Here is a 6,564-nt window from a genome sequence, read left to right as displayed (position 1 = left end):
CTATAGGTGTGAAGATGCTAGTTCTGTATGCCCAAAGTGTTGGATTGAGTTGTACGTGCCAATCTTTGCCTACATCATTCACTATTTTCTTTAGGATTTTCAATATTGTCTTGTTGGATGCATCTGCTTGACCATTCCCCTGTGGGTAGTAAGGTGTAGAGAAATGATGTTGTATTTTGAATTTTTCACATAGTTCTCAAACATCTTAGTTTTTGAAAGGCCGTCCATTATCAGTTCTCGGACATCTTGGTGTAGATAATTTAGGATAAAAGAGGCAATTTGTTTCCCAGTCATTGTGGTCATGGGGACTACTTCTATCCACTTGGTAAAGTATTTTGTTGCAGTTATAATGAACTTGTGTCCATTTGAAGATGAAGGATGAATTTTGCCGACCAAGTCTAGTCCCCACTGACAAAAGGGCCAGGATGTCGTGAATGGTTGTAGTTCCTGTGCTGGTGCATGTATCAGATTACCATGGATCTGGCATTTAGGACACTTTTTTGCAAAGTGATAAGAGTCTTTTTCCATTGTCAGCTAGTAATATCCCATTCTCAGAAGCTTTTTAGCAAGAGTAGTACCACTTGAATGTGTGCCACAAATACCTTCATGAAGCTCATGTAAAGTGGAGTCAAATTCATTACGATCAAGGCAACGAAGAAGAGTACCATCTAGACCTCGATGATATAAAGTATCAGTAGTGAGGGTATAATGGGCGGCTTGTCAAATAAAGTTACGTTTTTGGTTTCTGGATAGGTCAATGGGTAAGATATTGTTCTTAAGGTAGTCATATATCAGTCCATATAATGGAGAATCTAAACCAGTCAAGGCATAGATAACATGAGATTCAGAGTGGTCATAGGCAGGGGAGAATAGTTGCTCTACCAAAAACTTATAACAACTTTGTTGCTCTGGAATTTGTAGTAATGAAGCAATAGTAGCCATTGCATTGGCTACTTTGTTGTTCAACCTTGGTATTTTATCGAAGGTGATGTGTACAAAATATTGCTTGAAGTCATCCACCATTCGCTTATAGGGTAGCAGCTTGTCATACTTTGTCTGATAGTCGTTGTTGATTTTATTGACAACTAGTTCTGAGTCTCTGTAGACCTTTAACTCTGTGATTTTCCATTCTACGGCCATTTTGATGCCTATAACCAATGCCTCATATTTAGCCACATTATTTGTGCATGGGAATATAAGCCTATATGATCTTGGTATAGTGTGTCCTTCAAGAGTGATGAATAGAATGCCAGCACCTGAACCATGTTATGTGTAGGATCCGTCAAAGTATAGGGTCCATTGTTTGGTAGAAATGGCAAGAACGTCCCTGTCTGGAAATTCAATCTCCATAGTTTGTTTTCCTGGTAGCGGTGCTTCAACCAACTGATCTACAATTGCTTGTCCTTTGATAGCTCTTCGTTCTGTGTAATGGATATCAAATTCACTGAGAATCATGACCCATTTATCCAATCTTCTTGTAAGAGCTGCCTTGTTGAGTAGATATTTGAGAGGATCAATTTTTGCCACTAGCTTAATTGTGTGTGTTAGCATATAATGTCAAAATTTTTTAGAAGTGAAGACTACTGTTAGGCAAGCCTTCTGAATGAATGTATAGTTGAGTTCATAGCCATTCAAAGTCCTGTTGATGTAGTATATAGCTTATTCTTTTCCTTGTTGATCTTCTTGGGCCAATAGTGCCCCCAGTGATATATCTGTTATTGAAATGTATAAAATGAGTGGCTTTCTCGCTATTGGTGGTACTAGAACTGGTGGATTCATCAGATACTGTTTGATTTAATAAAAGGATTCTACACATTTGGCTTCCCATCTGAATGGTACATTTTTATGTAACAAATGGTTAAATGGGAGACTTTTATCTACTAGTTGAGCAATGTATCACCTGATTGATTGAAGTCATCCTTGTAGAGATCTAAGTTGACTGATATTCTTTGGTGGTGGCAACTCCATAATGGCTTGTACCTTTGCTGGATCTACTTCAATACCTTTAGCTGAGACTATGTAGCCTAGTAACTTGCCTGATGTAACCTCGAAGACACACTTCTTAGGGTTGAGTCTAACTTGGAATTTTTCGAATCGATCAAAAATCTTTTCTAAGATGCTTAGATGTTCTACTCTGGTGAAGGATTTAGCTAGTAAATCATCCACATAGTCTTCCATAAAGGTATGCATCATGTCATGAAAGATTGTTGTCATTGTTCGTTGATAAGTAGCTCCTGCATTCTTTAAGCCAAAAGGCATAACATTCCAACAGTACATTCCCCAAGGACAGGTAAATGTTGTTTTGTCTTGATCTTCTAGGGCTATTTTGATTTGATTATAGCCTGAAAAACCACCCATTAGTGATAACATTGCATGGCCTGTTGTGAGGTCTACAATTATGTCGATACTGGGCAAAGGAAAGTCATCCTTTGGACAGGCTTTGTTGACATCTCTGAAGTTAGTGCATATTTTGATGCTACCATCTATTTTTGATACTGGAACAATGTTGGAAATCCATTCTGCATAGTTGATAGGTCAAATGAATTTGACATCTAATAGTTTCTTTAGTTCAGCTTTGACCATGAGTGCCACATGGGGATTCATCTTCCACAGTTTTTTCTTAACAGGCTTAACTCCTGGAGTAATGGACAAGTGATGCATGATTAAGTGTGGATCAATTCTGGGCATATCTGCATATGACCAAGCAAAGTTGATTTGCTTTTCTTTAAAAAAATTGACAAATGCTGATTTTTCTTCCCCTGTTAGAGATTCTACTAGGTGTATGTTTTTGGCTACTTCTATAGTACCAATGTTGATTGATTGAGTGGGATCAATCAATATGGGTGATTGCTCATGAAAATGTTCAGAAAGAGTGTCAATTTTCCCATCTTTAGGTACCTTAAAAAGTTTTTCACCCTCAGATACATCCTTTATTTTTACTTTTTTGTGATCTATAGCTGCCATTGACTGGTTTTCGGCAATAGATTCTTTATTTGGTTCATTTTTGCAACTGAGAGACTTGGCACTCCCTTGGTTGCAGACATTGTCACTTTGTTCATTGGTAGAGCCTATTTCTGGATTAATGGTACATAGGTAGTGGATAATAGATTCATCATTTGGGAAAATTGGTATATCATGTATTTCGGGTTCATCCCAGTCAATTAGGTCAGGAAAGACAAGCGGCAAGGAATCGTTTGGCGGATCAAGCTCTATTGTTGTAAGTGTCATGATGGAGGTATTTTCGTGATTGGACTGGATGTTGAAGAAATTAAGGATTCTGTCGAGGTCTTCGATGGTATCATCTTCCATATAGACTTGTTCATAATGGTGTTGCTCGTTTTCCTTGGCGTCATAGAAATTTTGTGGACCAAATTCAAGTAGTCTATCTTCTGTGTTGTGTGCTTCTTGAGACATGGGTGTATGGCTTTCTTTTGCACAAATATCCTCAGTAGCATTAGAACAACTACCCCATTCATATTCATTGGAATCAATTTCAGAGGTAGTATCCCACATTCTATCAGAGCTGTGAACTGGTATGTTGTAGGGTGAGAATAGGTCTTTGATGATTGATACAAGTTTTATAGTTTTCTCAGATTAAGTGTCAGATCCTGCCTCCACTCTCTATATTTGTTCATATATGGTCCCTTCTAGAGGAGGAATAATGCTATCAGGGTTTGATTCTGCTTTGTTGGATATTGGCTTTTGAACATAATGTACTTCTGTAGATGTTGCCTTCTTTGGAATGATGGGTTTCGTTTGAGTTTGTTTCTTTTCTTGGTGTTCACGTTCCTAACGTATTTTCTCTACTGACTCATATAATGCCTCCTACCAGGATTCTTCTTTGTACTTCTTCTTTGTTTTCCACTGAGGTTTTTGATATTTGTGTTGTGTCCTTGGTGGCAAAGTGAGTTCAAAACCCAATCATGTTTTGTCTCTATTGAACTGTGAATGAGGATCTATTGGTTTGATGACGCCTTCTTTACATTTTTTGATAGGTCCTTTGCCATTATATCCCATTTGTTGCATTATTAAGTAACCTTTTCCATACATGTGTATGGGTAGGACTACTTCCATGGTAGCTGCCCTATTATTTTTCTTTTCATCCTTGTATAACCAACTAAGGATGTCCTTTTCCTCTAATTCATTTTCCAAAGTGCCCAGCTGGATGAATGTGCCATCAAACTTGGTGATGGGCTGAATTGCTTGATGTGTTGATGTTGTAGGTAATCCATGGGATTTAGGTGATGTTGGTAAGTTAGCGAAACACATGGGCTCTAAAGAGTATTCTCCCATGCCATGCTCTTTGATTTTTAGTGTTTGCTTGAAATCTCGAGACAGTGATGTAGACTTGTCCTATTGAAGATCTGGTGCTAAAGAATTTTGTTTTTCTCTATTATGCGGAACCAGGCTGGCTTGGGCTACCCCCATTGCATTGCAATGTTGAAATGGATTGTGATCAGCTGATATAGAAATTTCTTGCCAATTGTACGGAAATTTTACACATTGGTGATAGGTAGAAGGCATTGCTTGTATTTCATGGATCCAGGGTCAACCTAATAAGATATTGTAAGTAAGGTCTATGTCTAATACCTGACACATAGTATCCTTCTGTATTGGTCTGACCTGAATCAACAACAATACGGTTCCTTTAGATGATCTTTCTTCATCATCATATGCCTTTATAGTAATCTTTTTGTGTGGATCAATAGACTCCTCTAAGAAGCCTAATGCACGGACAAATTTTAAGGTACATATATTAAGCCCAGCTCCTACATCTATCAATACTTGTTTTACTCGATGTTTATAGATGATGACTTCAATATGGAGAGGAGTGTTATGTGGATGGTTTAATGAGATATTATCCTGCTCAGAAAAGGTGATATTATGAGGTCCTGTCATATGAGCGACCATGGCTTGGAATTTGTCAGCATCCAGATCTTGAGGTACATTGGTTTCCAATAGCGCTTGTTCCAATATGTCTTTGTGTTTCGGTGAAAGTTTTAGCAACTCTAGTATAGATATTTGAGCAGGAGTTTTGTGCAGTTGGTTGACTAAATCATATTGAATTTTGGGTATAGTGTTTGTTGTTGACATATGTCCCTTCAAGACATATTTCTGAGCTCTAGTTGTTACGTTGACAGATTCATGATTATGTTGGTCTTGGATTGTGATGACATTTACATGATTGTCTACAGCTAATATACGATTGATGGTGTTATTGTAAACATGATTGATACGAGCCCCACAGGTATCGTTTGAACTTGAAGCTCCATCTTTGTTGTAGTTTGGAAGAGGATTCTTAAAGGCTCCATGGTCACTATTTGTCTTGAGACCATCCACTATTAAATCACCTCTATCAATTATGTCTTGAACAATTTTTTTCAATCTCATGCAATCATTCGTTTGATGGCCTTTGTTGCGATGGAAATTACAAAAATGCGAGTCATTCCACCAAGGTGGTTTGACTTGTGGTTCATAGTTGTTGATTGTGGGTAAATAAATAATTTTGTTTGCCAGGAATTCTATGAATGTTGACTCTAGTGATTGTCCCAATGGTGTGTAGATGCGTTTTTTAAAATTGTTAGTGTTACCTTGTGAATTGTTATTAGGCCCTCGATTTGTGTTATTGTTTTGAGCATTGTTGGTGTTATTGGTGTTGTTGGTATTGGGTTGACTTTGATTGGTATTTGGTGCGTAAGCATTAGTATCTGGGTTAGCATCTTTGGGATTCTTTGTAGCTTGAGGATTTTCTGATAAGGCAAGCACGGGTTGTTTAGATTTTGGATCATGTGGTTCATTGCCTCCTTCGTATCCATTTTTTTGTTTCTAGTCTAGAATCTGGATTTGTCTAAGCTGTTGTTGTTTTGGTTATTGTAATTTGATGAACCTGTTCCTTCTTTGAAGAATTTGAGTGTTCCTTTCTTGACACATGCTTCCTCTACTTGAATGTCATTTTCTATTAGTTTAGTGAAAGACAGTATGCACTGGAGCTTGAGTCTATAACTCATCTCACTATTCAAGTTATCAATGAAAATTTCCATTTTCTCCTTTTTAGAAATATCACGAGGATATCGTGAAACCATTCGATGCCAACGTTGAAGGAATACCATGAATGTTTCATTGTTTTTCTATTTGGTGTTACAGACATCCAACATGGTGATAGCATGTTGAATGTTATAGGAATACTGTGTTATGAATTTGTTGACTAGTTCATCAAATGATCTGACAGGAGGTGTGATTTTGGATAGCCACTCCATTGTTTGTCCTCCCAAGCTTCTTGGGAATAACCTCATCAGATAGGTGTCATCATGAGAGAATTCAAGACTCATGGTGCAGAATTCTCACACATGATCACAGGGATCGGTTTTCCCATTGTACTTGTCAAATTTGGAACGTCTGAATTTGGAGGAAAAGGGACCATGTTCAATCATCTATCAAACAGATAAGGGCAAATTTCATTTAATGAGTACCATACCGTTGTTCCTTGTTGTATGTCTTGCATTTGTCTTTGTAACATTTGCATTTGCTAAGAAAGAGCAACCAAAGGTGCATTATTTTATCGAG

The sequence above is a fragment of the Cryptomeria japonica genome, chromosome 3 (genome assembly GCF_030272615.1).
Source record: "Cryptomeria japonica chromosome 3, Sugi_1.0, whole genome shotgun sequence".
Classification (NCBI taxonomy): Eukaryota; Viridiplantae; Streptophyta; class Pinopsida; order Cupressales; family Cupressaceae; genus Cryptomeria; species Cryptomeria japonica.
The sequence above is the reverse complement of the archived record's forward strand: the minus strand, read 5'-3'. Positions refer to the sequence as shown.